General features: G+C 41.4%; 1 long non-coding RNA gene across 1 annotated transcript; it reads right to left on the bottom strand.

Moving 5' to 3' along the window:
- Positions 1-2,502: 2,502 nt before the first annotated feature.
- LOC147266476 (uncharacterized) lies at positions 2,503-3,409 on the bottom strand. The gene is made up of 3 exons (XR_015112660.1): positions 3,152-3,409; positions 2,821-2,864; positions 2,503-2,696 (listed from the first exon to the last, which is right to left on the bottom strand). It is a non-coding gene; the product is annotated as an uncharacterized LOC147266476 (long non-coding RNA).
- Positions 3,410-16,400: the final 12,991 nt, after the last annotated feature.

Here is a 16,400-nt window from a genome sequence, read left to right as displayed (position 1 = left end):
TAACTGCAGTACTTCAACCTTTAACTTGGTCATGTTCACACATTGTCACCACATATTTCAAAGCAGGGAAACTGAACTGGTGATTTCAGGCCTGTTAAAAGAACCCTGCAAGTGAATGTGTTGGTCAGACCAGCAGATTGAGGGCCAAGTGTTTCCATGTATTTCTGTGTGAGAAGCAGCGTTGCACCACAGGCTTGTATTTTTGTGTCAAATCTACAAATCTTTGTTCAGTCGTAGAAGCAGGAGGAAGGGGAGGACATTGGGTGAGAGTGAGAGTCAGAGGCTGATAGAGAGGAGGGGGGAGGCCGGTGGAGACAAACCACAATCATGAGACGTTTATCAGCACAGACGTGCAGCATTTAGAGAGACGACCTGATAGAAACCTGTTTTTGCTCTTAACTTGCTTTTGCTGGTCTACAATGTTAGAGAGAAGAGAGAGAAATCCACAACACTGGACCGGGCTGATATCAGCGGAACCAGAGCTCCGCTCCTCCAACCTAAAATTAACTTGAGGTAGGTAGGTAAGGTAAGGTAATTTTATTTGTAGAGCCCATTTTCTCAAACAGTTTGTTTCAAAGGGCTTCACATGGCATCATAACAACATCCTCTGCCCTTAGACCCTCACATCGACTGAGGAAAAACTCCATAGAAAACCCTTTTAACAGGGAAAAATCTGAGAAACCTCAGGGTGAGCAACAGAGGAGGGATCCCTCACCCAGGACGGACAGACGTGCAGTAGATGTTGCTACAGACAAGAAAACAGTTTACAATGCAAAATGTGGGAAACACGGAAATGTTAATAACAGCTGAAGAAGGAAGCTTCTGGTAGGGGAGGCAGGGAGAGCAAGCCAGCTTGATGGGGGACTGGATGGCAGACTGGTTCATGGAAGGGGAGCGCAGGCCAGTGTAACAGTAGGGAATAAGAGGGGGGGGGGGGCGATGCAGGCGGCGGTTGGGGCTCTGGTGGATCTGTGGAAACAGAGAGACTGCAAGACACCAAGGCCAAACTACAAAGTGCAACAAGTAATGGTAATGACAGTTCCAAAAATGTGCAGGGAGGAGAGGAGGAGAGAGGGGGAGAGGAGAGGAGAGGAGGGAAGGGCTCCATGTAACCTGATGTGTCCCCCAGCAGTCTAAGCCTGTAGCAGCATAGCTATCAATGGTTCAGAGCTACCTGAACCAGTCCTAACTGAAGGCTCTGTCATAGAGGAAGGTCTTAAGCCTGGACTTAAACGTAGTTAAAGTGTCTGCCTCTCTGACCCATGGAGAGAGCTGGTTCCAAAGTAGAGGAGCCCGGTAACTAAAGGCTCTACCTCCCAGTCTGTTTTTATTGATACTGGGAATCACTAAAAGACCTGCATTCTGGGAGCGGAGTGCTCTGGTCGGACAGTAGGGACTAATGAGCTCTTTCAAATAGGATGGAGCTTTATCATTGAGAGCCTTATAAGTCAGCAGAAGGACTTTGAAGTCGATTCTAGATCCTACAGGAAGCCAGTGGAGAGAAGCTAAAGTGGGAGAGATGTCTTCTCTCTTCTTAACTCCCGTCAAAACCCTCGCTGCAGCGTTCTGGACCAGCTGGAGACTCTTTAGAGGTCACTTGGTGCATTTTGCTGCTTCCTAACTTGATCTTTTGAAACACATCAGCTTCATCAGGAGAGTGAACAAGAAATGAAATGGTCTCCCTACAAGAGTCACCTTCAAGCTGCTGAGGCAACATGGCTGCTGATCTCTGGTCCTTTTGCTTGAAGCACTGTTGCTTCCTTGACCGGCTGTTTTACTGCACTCCTGGACTTTGTCTGCTAGAACAGAAATATTCAGCCCCCTTTTCCATCATGGAAGCGCTCCTGTTAAAGTTCAACAAAACTACAAAGGACAACAGTGAAAAAAAAAACACTGATAGAGAAGAAGGTTTACTATTTTTGAATTTGTGTCCCATCCTATGAATCCAACTCATTGTCAAACTGGCATTTTCACTGACTGATGGTTTTAATTACTGTTATTTTGTATTTTCATATCTGCTTAGATGATCAAGTTGAACATTGTAGCAGACTTAAAAATATGAATCAAGGTACTACAGCATTACATCACATTACATTAGACAGTAACAAAGTTATCAAACCAAATATTACAATATTGACAATTCCAGTTTTTCAGAGGGAACTCTGAAGTATTCAGTCTTGTTAAGTAAAACCCCAAAGTTCTAGAATGTAAAACTGCTGACATCATCATCTCCAGGTTTTTCAATCTACTTGAAGACAAAGTGATGAGGTTTGTGTGAGTGGAGATAGTGTTGAATGATCTAAAGGAGACAAATCTAGAAACAGACATGTTTGTGAAACTCCATTTTTATGGCTGCGTCCATTTTGTTATTTTTCCACAAAGTAGTTCAAATCATTGAGATTTCATTTTCAGTCTTTCAAGTAACCTGTATTTAATAACTGAACATGTTACAGAAATGTGACCCAACTCTGTCACTGCAGTCCAGATTTCATTAACATGTCAAGTTAAGCTGCATCAGAGAAAATGTGTTTCTGACTGTTTGTTAACAGCAAAGCTTCATAATGACTCCTGCCTTCATCACCTACGTCTGGATTGGCCTCCAGGAGTTCAAGGAGGACGTCTTCCTCCACTGCTGCCTCAGTCTCATCAAAAATGTCAAGTTCAGCTGCGCTGGGAATCCACAACTGTTTTTTTAACTACAGGAAGAAAGCATTTAACAAGATAAAGCTGGATTAAGTTTTAAAATGTTTCAAATGAAGAACTGCTTCAGCAGCTTTTAATGTTCACAGTTACATCATGAATTTGTATCTTGTCCATTACCAATATTAGTGGATAATAAAAAACTTTCTCATTCAGGTTGAAACCTGCAAGAGGAAGCAGACAAGGTCAAATTATTTTGACACATCAAACTAAACAACAATAAGGTGCATACTGCCCTCTACTGACTCAAGCTGATAATGCCACTATGAACTCCAAGGAAAAGAAAAGCACAAATTAAACAAAATAATACAGGACATTCACACCCCCCCCCCCCCCCCCCGCCCAAAAAAAAGAAATTCAACAAAAAAAGTCCTCAAACAGTGAAGTTTCATCAAACCTTGTGTCTGTATGTTGTGATAGTATTTTATACACAAAATGAGAGTAAACTCACCTCGATGTTTGATGCAGTACAGAAAAAGAACATAGTTCCCTTCATTCTCCTGCCATTAAAGTTCATAAACTAGCAAGAATGTCAGGTAGCATTAGCATGAACTTCAGCTAAAGTCGACCAGCTTCAGGTGCCTTTAACAATCGCCTTACTCGCTACTTAAGGCTTCATACGCGGCGTATATAAAGTTTTAGAACCTGTAGAAGTTCATATACTTCGTTTTTTTTTCTTTTTAAACCGAATATTCCAGGCACTGCGTTTTCCTCTGGACACCGCGAATCTTAGAGAACAGCGCGTGGAGATGGAGAGTGGAATTCAGCCCAGAGTTCCTGCGCGTGACTGCTGAAATAGCCCCGCCCCCTGAGCTGCACTGAGGCGGGAGAACAACACCCGAATTAACACCATGGAACTACAAACCATTTAAACCTGCTTTGAAGTCATTCAAAAAGACATTTCTGACCCTTGACGTCACGCAGCCCCCCTCCACGTCCAAATCTCATCAAACTAGTCTCAGTCGTTTGGGCTGTCAAAAGAAACGTTGGGGCGACTTTGTTTTTAAAGTTATTCTATATTTGAAAAGATATTGATATTTTTACGAAAGACAGTACTTTAACTTTAACTTACCTTGTTTCATGATATGAACTTCATCGTAAACAGCTGAGTGATGGCTTCATATTTAATAGAAGTAACCAATGTTTAATATCATTTATTGTGAAGCCATGAGTGAAAGTGGAGTGTTGAAATTGTCTGACAGGAATCTTTATGAGATCCTTGTTTCTGTGGGGAACAAGGATCAAGCTTTATTAGCTTTATTACAAGCTTTATTACAATATTTATTTATTACAAGCTTTATTACTCCTGGTGCTCTGCAACAAACCTCATCTGTCAGAGGTGAGACACCAGCACCCAATATTACACATTTCTTTGGTAAAGCACAAGATTGGACATTAAATGCTTAAAATAGAACAATGTCTGAAATTGTCATTCACCTTAAATGTGGGCATCATTATAACCATATACAGGACACAGAGCATGAAAGAAAAGATGAGGACAAGTATCTGCTACAGTCAGTGGGAATTCATCAGGAATAAATTTGTTTTCAGATAAAACAAGGACAACAGCTGTTATAGTGATGGTCACATGATTTAAAAGATTAAAAACAACTCTCTGTATCAATGTGAGATAGAGTAACATAAATGAATAGAACATTACTCACTGACTGAAAATTGAAAAAGCACCAGACTTTGGTCCAGAGCTTGGTTCTAACGTGACTTGACAGAACTTTTTTCTACTTTTTTCTTCTTGCAATCAACACTGCCCAGAGTTGATTTGAGGAAATAAGACTCACACATTTGATGAAGTTTGGTCAGACGGTGCAGACACACTTGACACCCAGAGAGGTGAGCAGGTTTTGGACCAAATTGAAACTTGTAAAGTATTTGAGACAGAAAATGAAAGAAAGCTGTGGCTGTGTTCTGGTTCTGCGTGTGAACACTTCGGCCCCTAAAGGTAGCATCTGCTCCCGCTGACTCAGGGCAACATTGAAGAATGTGGATGCCCCTGATAGAGGAGCAGGTCATGATGATGCCAGATGAACTTGCGGAGCAGAACAGTTGCCAGTCCCACTTGTCTGGCTTGTTGGCAGTGGATTGGTGGAGAGAGCAGCCCTGGTTCTTCAATGAGCAACCATGACCTCATGCACACTGAGCTGATAAGCTGATGGTATCTGGTGATATCTGGTGGTATCTGATGGTATCTGGTGGTATCTGATGGTATCTGGTGGTATCTGGTGGTATCTGATGGTATCTGGTGGTATCTGATGGTATCTGGTGGTATCTGATGGTATCTGATGCTGACTACTTCATTGACATGTGGTCAAAATGTCTTGTGTTTCCTGAAATTAACTGAGTGCTGCTCAGTAAAGTAGACATGACTTGAGATTCTATTCCTGCTTGGTCCATTTCAACATTCTTATCCTTCCTAGCATTGGAGATAAAGTATCAGTCAGGGCTGTACTTGATTAGTACTGCATATAGTACACATCAGTCACTGCCATTACACAGTAGAATGGAAGTTGAAGTACTGTTTACCAGCAAGCTGAAAACTGTTGTGATATTTGACAATTCTATTGTTTCTGAATGAAAATCACGTGAAGGAGAATCATTGAGACATCCTAAAAATGGCTGAGGTCTGCTGAGCTGCAGCAGGTCTGAGCTGCTTTTGATGCTCAATTAGGGGTTCAGTCTATTACTCAAGGACACTTTGACATGGTCACCGGGGGAAATGAGGATCAAACCAGCCACCCTTTGGTTGCCAGACGGCCATGCTACTCCTGAGTCATGTGACCTGGATAAGATGGTGAACAACAGCTGATCGCCATGTTCGCAAACCCCCTTTTGTTTGGTTTGGTTGTTGTTTAGTGACTGTGGATGAACACACAGGAGAAGTTGTGCATAAATTTGTGTTCCCTGTTCACTTGAATATATGCAGGAGTATGAGGTGGAAATAATACTTGTGGGAGAATGAGAGTTAAGTCTCATCGCTATGACCTGTGCTGACACTTCAACATGTCAGCCCACATAACAAAGATGGCAGTCATCTGGGAAAGCAAGTACACCACACATACACATGGTAAAGAGACGCCACACACAGGCAGCCAAGGTCCAAGATAAGTGTAATCGGGGAATGTCCCATTCCTTTCTGGTCCTTGAAGATAGTGTGAAGGCCATCACATCACACAAACACACACACACACACACACACACACACGCACACACACAGCCTGAATACAGTATAAAAAGGTATGTCATATTCTGTATCAGTGGGAGGACATCTTTAACTGCACTGCTCGGAGGGATCGTCGCTAAGAATAAAGAGATCCCCCATCTGGCACCTGAGACTCAGTCCTCTGATTCCTCTCATCCACCATTTTCCACCACGACATGCTGTTTATTTTTGTTATTTTTGCAGAACTGTTTCCACTCCCTTACAGGTAAAGAAAATGGATGGCTGGATGGAAGTCCCCCAACTGTGGCTGTTCTGAAACTCTTCTCCTCAATCACTCCTGAGTTGACACTCTGAGATGGGAAACTCTGAGTATCTGGTTCCAGAACAGCTGATCTGAGTTGCTTCAATCAACTGTGAGTACGTTCACCTTGAGTTGCACACGTGCACAACCACGACAAAACGCCATCATCAATGGAGCCCCGATACCACGAGTCACCATGACAGCCAAGAACAAAATAACAAGTTATTTCATGACAGTGGAGTTGGAGCACCACTGCAGCAGCGAAGGAGAGAGAATCGGCATGAGAGAAAGGAGCTACCTGAGTCAAGGCAGAAGTTTGAATGTACTTTTCCATTGATTTAACATTTAGCTGTCAGAGGTTGTAGCTTACACTTGTAGATATTAATAGGAATAAAATCTGATTTTCATTCTGGTGCCATCCAACAGGGGAGGAGTGGACTGGGGAGACGTTAAAATGAAACATAAAAACACCTTTCAAAAGGTAAGCTGTATTTTGCTGGGCAATGATTGTACCTCACTTTGATTTTATTTTTTTAAAGATACTTAAGCGATGAAGTAAATATTAATTCAGTGGCTACTTCAAGTACTGATTTAAACCCCTAAAAAAATGTTGTTTTAACATCACTTGATACCCACTTAGTAGATTGTACATCATACAATGTTGACACATTTTTATTGACGTCATATAAAAAGTGACGATGTGTAAACGAACAAAACAAAATCAACTAACATAACAAAAGATTAGCATTTGAGGCCTGTGTGAAAGAGATTACACGGTAAAGCGCTTTGAGTGCAGATAAGGCAGAAAAATAAAATTGAGTCCATTTACCATGAAGTTGATCTGGTTGGGCACTGGTATTTTTTCTTACTGCAGCTCAGGAGTGATTCAGGAGAAGAGTTTCAGAACAGCCAAGGTTGGAGACTGGAATTTTAAAATTCACCTGGAACCAGACAACCTTGGGAGGTAAAACCTCAAATCATAGTCATAGACCTCTGGTTGGAGGCTGGACGATGATGTTTGGACTTGAAGGAAAACTCCTTGTCCAAATTCCATTGTGTTCAAATTTAAAGTCCCACAATAAGAAGTAGCTGAATCTGACAGGTGAAGGTTTGGAACTACAAGATGGTTGATGTTTTCTTGACTTGATGCTCTGACTGTCAGGGTAGATGACAGCTTCTTTCTGCTGCTGCATCTGAGTGGCTATGATTGGAGGTTTTACCTCCCAAGGTTGTCTGGTTCCAGGGGAAATTTTAAAATTCCAGTCCCCAACCTTGGCTGTTCTGAAACTCTTCTCCTGAATCACTCCTGAGTTTTTGTTAAGAGCTGAAAATGAGCTGCATCAAGAAAAAATACCTGTGGTTCTCCTCCAGGAGGGTCCAGGTTCTGCCATTGTGGCTCCTTGTGCCACTGCCAGAGAGCCTCAGCTGCACACTGCAACATTTCAACAGGAGATTTACATTCCTTCAAATGTCCTGACATCTTATTCCAATGGTTCTGTTCCATATTTATATTTTAAAATCAATCACACAATGAAAGCTGCCACAGCTGGTTTAAGAGAGAGAACAGGCTAAGAGATTTGAAACCAGTAAAATATGCTTTTCTGTGTGCAAACTAGTGAGGGGCATGGAAGGATATTTTACCACCAATACAGAACCCAAACTTTAGTCATGTGATGAGATGGCGACTCTGATTATGAAGTTTATGGACAAAATGTGAATTAAAGAAAATACATTAAAAAAACAACAATTCTTCAGTAGACTTTGATCTAACATTTGTAGTAAGATTTTGGTGGCTGCTCTCACAGCAAATTCAGGATTCGGGAATAAACTCTCTGTGAGTTAAAATCAACTCAATCTGAGTGTACATGTGAGACCAGCGAATAAACTCTTGGGCTGTGTTAAAGTAACTCTTTTCTGAGAGTTGATCTTTTACGCACGCAGAGGCGTCGAGGATGCAAAAATCTTCATCTTGGACTCGATCCACAAGCACCTGGAGCTTCCTAACTCCTCCGCCAGACTTCTGTTCGCTAATTTCTCATCAGCATTTAACACACTGCAGCCCCACATCCTGGCCACCAAACTCTCCTCCTGCTTCCATCTGGACGACCAGCTTATACTGTGGATTCTGGACTTTCTGACCAACAGGACTCAGAAAGTTCGGGTCAACAACTCCCTTTCGGACCTCTGCTTTACCTCAACTGGCTCCCCCCAAGGCTGTGTGCTCTCCCCCCTGCTCTTCATCCTCTACACAGATGACTGCCGATCCACACAGCCCAACTGCCACCTGGTGAAATATGCTGACGACACAGTTCTCCTGTCACTGCTGTCAGGCCCAGCACAACATCATGGACCCGCTCTTCAGGAGTTTGTAGAGTGGTGTGACAGCTCCAAACTAGAACTGAACGTCAGCAAGACCAAAGAGATGGTGGTGACCTTCTCCAGCAAGCAGAGGGATCTGGCTTCTGCTGTCATCACCACCATCCACGGGAGGCCAGTGGAGGTGGTCGAAGAGTACAAATACCTGGGCACAATCTTTGACAACCTCCTGAACTTTTCTGCCAACACAGAGGAGATTCTCAGGAGGTGTCACCAACGACTGTTCCTCCTCAGGAAACTCAATTCCTTTGGAGTCAGCGCACCCATAATGATGACTTTCTACTACGCCTTTGTGGAAAGCATCATCACATCCTCCATAACCTGCTGGTTCCACTCCCTCAGCCTCCAGAACCGGAACAGACTGCAGCGCACTGCATCAGTGTGCTCCAAAATCATCGGCCTGCCTGTCAGAACTCTTTCACACATTTACAGCCAACAGGTCCTGAGACAGGCAGCCAAGATCATCAAAGACCCCTCACACATACTCCACTCTGCATTTGAATGGCTCCCCTCTGGGCGACGCCTCCGCTGTGTGGCCTGCAGAACTGAGAGGAGGAAAGCCACTTTTATCCCCAAAGCCATTCTTTTCTTTAACTCCAGCCGTTAACACCTTCCCCACACCAACACCCTACACACACACACACCTACATACTCTCCCCAGACTACTCAATATCCTGTCTTCACTGTGACACTGTTTATACTGTTTACATTGTCTGCACTTTATTCACTCACTCCAGTCACCTTACTCTTCATTCTACATTGTGTACATACTGTATGTAGTATATTTATTGTATTTTTATCTTTAATCTCATTTTTATTCTCTTATTTATTCCCACTGTCATGTCCGTTTTTTTTGTTTGTTTTTTTGTTTTGTTTTTTTTCTTTGTTTTGTTTTTTAATGTCATGCTGCTCAGTTGTACCGTATTTTAATTGCCCCTCGGGGATAAATAAAGTCATCTGAATCTGAATCTGAATTCAGGAGAAGAGTTTCAGAACAGCCAAGGTTGGGGACTGGAATTTTAAAAATTCACCTGGAACCAGACAAACTTGGGAGGTAAAACCTCCCATCATAGTCATAGACCTCTGGTTGGAGGCTGGACGATGATGTTTGGACTGGAAGGAAAACTCCTTGTCCAAATTCCATTGTGTTCAAATTTAAAGTCCCACAATAAAAAGTAGCTGAATCTGACAGGTGAAGGTTTGGAACTACAATATGGTTGATGTTTTCTTGACTTGATGCTCTGACTGTCAGGGTAGATGACAGCTTCTTTCTGCTGCTGCATCTGAGTGGCTATGATTGGAGGTTTTACCTCCCAAGGTTGTCTGGTTCCAGGGGAAATTTGAAAATTCCAGTCCCCAACCTTGGCTGTTCTGAAACTCTTCTCCTGAATCACTCCTGAGCTGCAGAAAGAAAAAATACCAGTGCCCAACCAGATCAACTTAATGGCTGCTAACAGCCTCAGACACTTGATTTCCATCAATCTGGAGCCAAGAAGGCCCTCACCTGTGGTTCTCCTCCAGGAGGGTCCAGGTTCTGCCATTGTGGCTCCTTGTGCCACTGCCAGAGAGTCTCAGCTGCACACTGCAACATTTCAACAGGAGATTTACATTCCTTCAAATGTCCTGACATCTTATTCCAATGGTTCTGTTCCATATTTATATTTTAAAATCAATCACACAATGAAAGCTGCCACAGCTGGTTTAAGAGAGAGAACACACTAAGAGATTTGAAACCAGTAAAATATGCTTTTCTGTGTGCAAACTAGTGAGGGGCATGGAAGGATATTTTACCACCAATACAGAACCCAAACCCAAACCCAAAGTCATGTGATGAGATGGTGACTCTGATTATGAAGTTTATGGACAAAATGTGAATTAAAGAAAATACATTAAAAAAACAATTTTTCAGTAGACTTTGATCAACATTTGTAGTTAGATTTTGGTGGCTGCTCTCACAGCAAATTTAGGATTCGGGAATAAACTCTCTGTGAGTTAAAATCAAATCATCATGGGCTGTGTTAAAGTAACTCTTTTCTGAGAGTTGATCTTTTAACTCCTATCAGGAGTTAAAACTGAACATGAACAGGAGTTAAAAAATGACTCCCATTCAGAGTACAATTCACTCTTATATTTAGTTGCATTTATGTTAACTCTTTTTCAGTGTTAACAGTCAACTATTAATATGTGTTGTATTTTACACTCATGGAGTTAATATTTCAAGACACTAAAATGTTTTTTTTAGGTAAAATAAATATGAAATACACCAAATAAATTACTTTAATGCCTCTCTTTATTTAAAACATTGAGACATTAGGTCAGCAACACTTCGCTGCATGAATACATACTTGTGAACCAAGTTATATTTTGGTAAAATCATTTATCTAACAATGAGCTTTGTTCAACAACATCGTTCTTCAAGTAGAAAATAAGGTAAAACCTCAAATCAAAACACACTGTTTTTATGGCAGCTTAACAGTTGCAAAACGGTGTTATAAAATGTAAGTCAAATAAAAACCAAATGTTATACAAAAACATATTTCAATTTTTTCACAAATAATCTCAACTAGATTTCTACAAATTCTTTGGAGAAAATCCATCCAGTGCAAACTTTGTCAAAAACCTTGCCATATTGAACACATTTAACAAATGTGACTTCCTTGTAATGCAGGATTGCAGACATAATGTAAACAGTTCAACTCATCATTAAGCTCAACACGTGTACATACAAGTCAAGATCAATTCCACTCAGTTTCCTTTATCAAACATTTTGACACTTCAAATAATACAACTCTCTGACACAACCTAAAAACATGAATCACACCCACAGGACATTTGGCCATCAAAAGCTTTGAAGTGTCTTCAGGCCCTTCTTTCCAGAACCAGAATCTTATTTGGGTTGATTTCATTTACTTGGAAAGCAAGAAAATGGTCATGGAAACAAGTTTCATGTTCCATCAGAACAAAAAACACTTCACCTTTATGCAAGATAATAGTGGTTATTTTGCTGAACAAAGGCGTGTTTTCATCAGTGCCTATGCAAACAAAAAGGCCAACATGATATTCAACTCCATCACACTTTACCCAGTTTGTCAGGTTGACAATGGACTGTGGGTCAGTGTGAAGGTATGCAGATACATCTTGATGTTTAAAGTAAACACATTTTGATTGGACCAGGCTTGACTGCTTTTAAGGCCAAGCATTCCCAATGATAGGCTACAGCAAACTGATGTTTTCTTGCAAGTGAGACAGTCAAATTCTTGAAGTTCTTATCACAGTCCTTGAAAAATGTATGTTTAGCTTTGAATCTCATTGTCCAGATATGAGTAAGTGGTCCTATTTTTCGGAAGCACCGAGGATAGCGGACCATGAAGTGGTGTTTTGGGATCAAGGTTTTTGATGAGTAAAGTTCTTTGAAGAGTTGGTGATGTTCGATAATAAGATGCTTTAGATACACAGTCATCCCTTCAGTGATCGAGTATGAAAACACAACGTCAATAATGTTCAGCAACAAAAGCATCAAATGCCAGTGCAAATCATCCTCTGGTACCAGGTCACCAAATATTAAGGGTATGTTTGTGATCAAACACAGACTTTGGGATGTGTTTAACCCGAGTCCATGTCCCACACAGTCAAGCTTAACATTGGTTGGCTTGTTTTTCTTTTCCAAATAGCCATACTTGAAAGCATAGATCCTCTTCAACAGGCTTTCTTTAGTGATGAAATGTTTCATCAGGTATTCAAAAAGTAACCTGGCCTCATATTGACCAACCCCCTCCAAAATGTCATGCATGATGTCAACAGCATAATTTTCTGAAATACTGCAAAGTGTTCAGAATGCTGTTCCGCTTAATGCCAAATAAGGAGGTTATTGTTGGATCATTTTCCAAAGCAGTAAAATGTTGGTCATTCAAAACTGCAGATCTTAAAGTCAAACACGGGTCATCTTCTGAGAAAACTGACTTTTGACAAACCCACAGAAATGATTTGCACTAAATGACTCCATGAATCCAAGAATGCTGTGCATACCCACGTTATCACCAGTCATTTGTGCAAGAGTGCCACGAACACAGACTTCAGAAAATGGAACAGCAACTCCAGCTGTTTCTAATATTTTCAGGTCTCTTACTAAGGGTTTCAATATTTCATCAATACCATATTTCTTAGCATCTTGTGCATGGAACAATGATACCAGATGAATGTTCATCAAGGCTGAATTCACCCTGGGTGGAAGATTCCTTAAAATGAAGTAAAGACAGCCAACTTTATGGATACCTTTTTTTGAACCTGGCGGATTTGCGCACTCCAATTCATCAAAGTACAACTGGAGAGCAAACTTTTCACTTGAAAACGGGATGATTTGTGAAGTAGCTTCCATCACACAAGTCCTCATATTTGTCACAGCTAGTAGATTTTTGCATCAATTCACAAATACTTTCATTTGTGAAAATGAACTGCAGTGTTTTAACTATTGAATACAGATCAATTTGTCAATGATTGGAACTTGCTCCTAGTTTCCAGTTTTGGTGTTTCGTCTGGTATCAAATCTTACACCTAGGCGCTTTTCAACTGCTTGCATGATATCCCATTTTTCTGTGAAATATTTTTCCAACTTGCTATTTGAATTTAAATGGCTGAGAGGATTGTCTGTGTGTTTAAACAACTCTTCAGTGGCCGATCTGGCGGGATTGGTGGCTGGTATTAAGTTCAGCACTTGTTCCTGTATATTAGTTTGCAAGTCTCCAACAAGTCTCCAAGTTCTCAATGGTAGAAAGTACGACAGTATTTGGTACACCACTTCCTAAAAGTTTGGCAATAATTGATGCACACATGTCCTTGCTGCTTAGTGGCACTGAAGAGCCTTCTTCAATATTTTGGTGTTGTGATGAAGCAGAGGGGGTTTCATCATTGAAGCACTTCAAATTATCGTGCTCTTCAGTGTCATGGCTGACAGGGGTCTGATCTGTCAGACACGGACTGTCAAATGGTGCATGTATCTTGATGAGGTGCCTTCTAAATCCAGAATAACTTGAGAACTGCAAGCAGCATCCTATTTGACCACATTTTCATCTTAAATTTTTCCCTGGATACATTCCATGAATTAGTTTGAGGTGCCTGAGCAAGAGCAGAGCTGGACCAAAGGATGACGCACAGAGGAAACATCTCAGCATTTTAGCGACTGCTTGTTCAACAACTTTGCTCTTAACTCTTTGACTCTTGGAGTTTCTTCTGTTGTGTCAATGTTGTACAGTGTAGTCTGCAAAAATGTGTACAGGCTGGAGAGAGCATCATCATATTTCAGACTGAAAACAAAATGAGACTTGAACGGCTCATCAAATGCACCCAAAGATGTACTTGACTGACATGGAAGAAGCTTTCCATCCAAGACTATGTAGAAGCTGAAAACCTGTGCTCGTGAGGTTCCTCTGGCCAAAAGATATGGCTGGGGGTTTCGCTCTGTGGTAAGGTGGCCCTCCAAGCTCTGGCACGCCTGAAACACAATGAGAAGCACTGTCACATAAGCAGTTAACTAGAAAAAAATGTTACAAAATACTGGAAAAGATCACGTGGCTTTTACAAACCTTCTGAAATAGAACTAAATGATCTGCAGCCTCTGCAACACTGATCTTTTTTGGCCGCTTACGTCCAGCTGGTTGAGGTGTAAGCAGATGCAGCAAGACAAGAAGGGAGGCCATGTCACTGTCCCACTCTGCAGACAAAAATCAACATATATTTTACCTAAGAATATCTTTCTCTACATTTTAAAAGAAAAACAGGCGGCAGTAATAATCAGATGTACTCCCATTTGCTTAAAAATGTATGCTAACTTATGATATCGCAAACAAACCCTTAACAACATACGACCTGGCTCATCATCAGCAGTGTCAGACTCTTCATTTAGGGCAGAGTTGAGGTGTTTTTTCAGAAGAGGTGTCTGTCTCAGGCTCCTGGCCTCTCGGATGATCTTGTCTTTAAAGCAGGTGGTCCACTTTTCCAGGAACCTGGATGGAATCTCTCATCCAAACATCAGCAAGAAATCCTGCAAAATCTAATGTAAAGCGGAGGGAACAACCATTACAATCATCTCAGTTGAATAAAATTTATTTTAAGAAATATTATTCAAATCGTATTTGTTTCCTACCAGTCCTTTAGTGTCCAAGAAACGAGGGAACATTTGGAGAATGTCTGCTGACTGCTGTGGATCATGGATCATCTGTTGGCGATAGAGGAATGTTTCTCTCATCTTCTGGAAGACTAAGTCACAGTCAGTTGTGTGGTGAAGATGAGACATTGCTTCCGTGCAGCCATCTCCTGATTGCTGGTCATCAATGGGACCAACTGTCCTTGACGATGTGGGACCTCCTTTACGCATCACTTTGTTGTGGGAAGTTGATGCAGTTTTCGACTGACGTTGAACTGTCTTCACCCTCCACTCAAGGAAACCTGTGTTGCTCTGGATGTCATAGAAATGTTCCTGAAATAATAATATCTGTGGTTAGAGTTCTGACATTTTAAAGTTTCAAAGGAAAGCAAATGGTAAAATTCTGAAAAAGATCAGGATTTCACACTGTATTTACAATGCAAACTCACATATCCCTTTTTTGAGTATGGATCCTTCAAAGATGGGAAGAGTGACACAATCCCAAGAGCATGAAACTCCTTGGTTGTTTTGGCTACTGCTCTCCTAAAATACATAAATATTGTTTGTGAAAAGATTCTTTCCTTCACTGAAAAAAAGAACATTTAGGTACCAGCATCACGCTTCTTACCCTTCCTTTTCACGCATGTGAGCCACAATGATGTTCACCATTAATGGGCGAGTTGAATCTTTCAAACTCCCCGTGTCTTCATACTCCTTAATCACGGTCATCCCTGCTGGCTTTGAGCTCGGAATCTGCTCCACCACCTAATTGGAATAGATTTTTAAAAAGATCATAAGAATTAGCGACCAAAAGTACTGATCATTTCTTCAGGAAACATCAATCTGTCACAAAAAAATATCATTTAGGATGAGGCTTTCAAGATCTGTAGCCCCTGAGTTTAATCTGCATCCTAAGTTACGCTAACCAACTAGAAAACTGTCAAGTATGTAAATCACTACACTTACACTTCTTGCACGGGTGCTGTCCATATCAGGGTGAGCAAGTTGATATCCAGCATCACTTGTGTCGCTTCTTGGGCTGCTTAAGCTTGTGATGGACAGTGTATCTGTTAGACTGGAGGAGGAGGATCCTTCACACTCTTATCACTGGTGTTCTCCATTAGCTTAGTCTGCATTTAATCACATTATTTAGCACGACTAGCCGACCGTGTTTTCACCATTTGATTCACAATTACAGTACGTCACGGTCGCGTTGCTTGTCAAAGCTTTTCGTGGTAAATGTGAAGCGTTAATGTTACCTGTCAGGTTCCTCTCGTGAAGGCCCCGGTGTCCTGTCACGCAGCCTTCGAGCCGCAGCGTGTCCAGTCCGATGTTGTGACAGAAGTTCGTCTAAAAACGACACGCGCAGGAAATAAAAAACAAACAACCGAACGTGAAGCGAGCAAAACTACTTTTTAACGACACCAGACGGAATGACAAGAGCCAGTGTTCATTTAATACGTGAAATATGAGCACGACTGGAAGAAGCTCGCTTACGCAGTTGCCTCACTGATGACGTTCTGCAAGAGTTGGAAAATTGAAGTTCTTCCTTCCAAGTCACTTAGTCCTGGCCAGTATTCAGTTTGATAGCACATAAATCGAAACATATCAACATTAAGAACGGTTTAAGAGGTACAATTGCTCACGTACCTGTCTCTGTATAAGTAGGAGCGAGAGAAACGTTGAATGAACTCTGGGGTGGAGGTGAT

Source organism: Aulostomus chinensis, chromosome 4, assembly GCF_037954235.1.
Source record: "Aulostomus chinensis isolate RoL2024-O1b breed Wild chromosome 4, RoL_Achi_v1.0, whole genome shotgun sequence".
Classification (NCBI taxonomy): Eukaryota; Metazoa; Chordata; class Actinopteri; order Syngnathiformes; family Aulostomidae; genus Aulostomus; species Aulostomus chinensis.
This window is presented reverse-complemented; position numbering and strand designations above follow the sequence as displayed.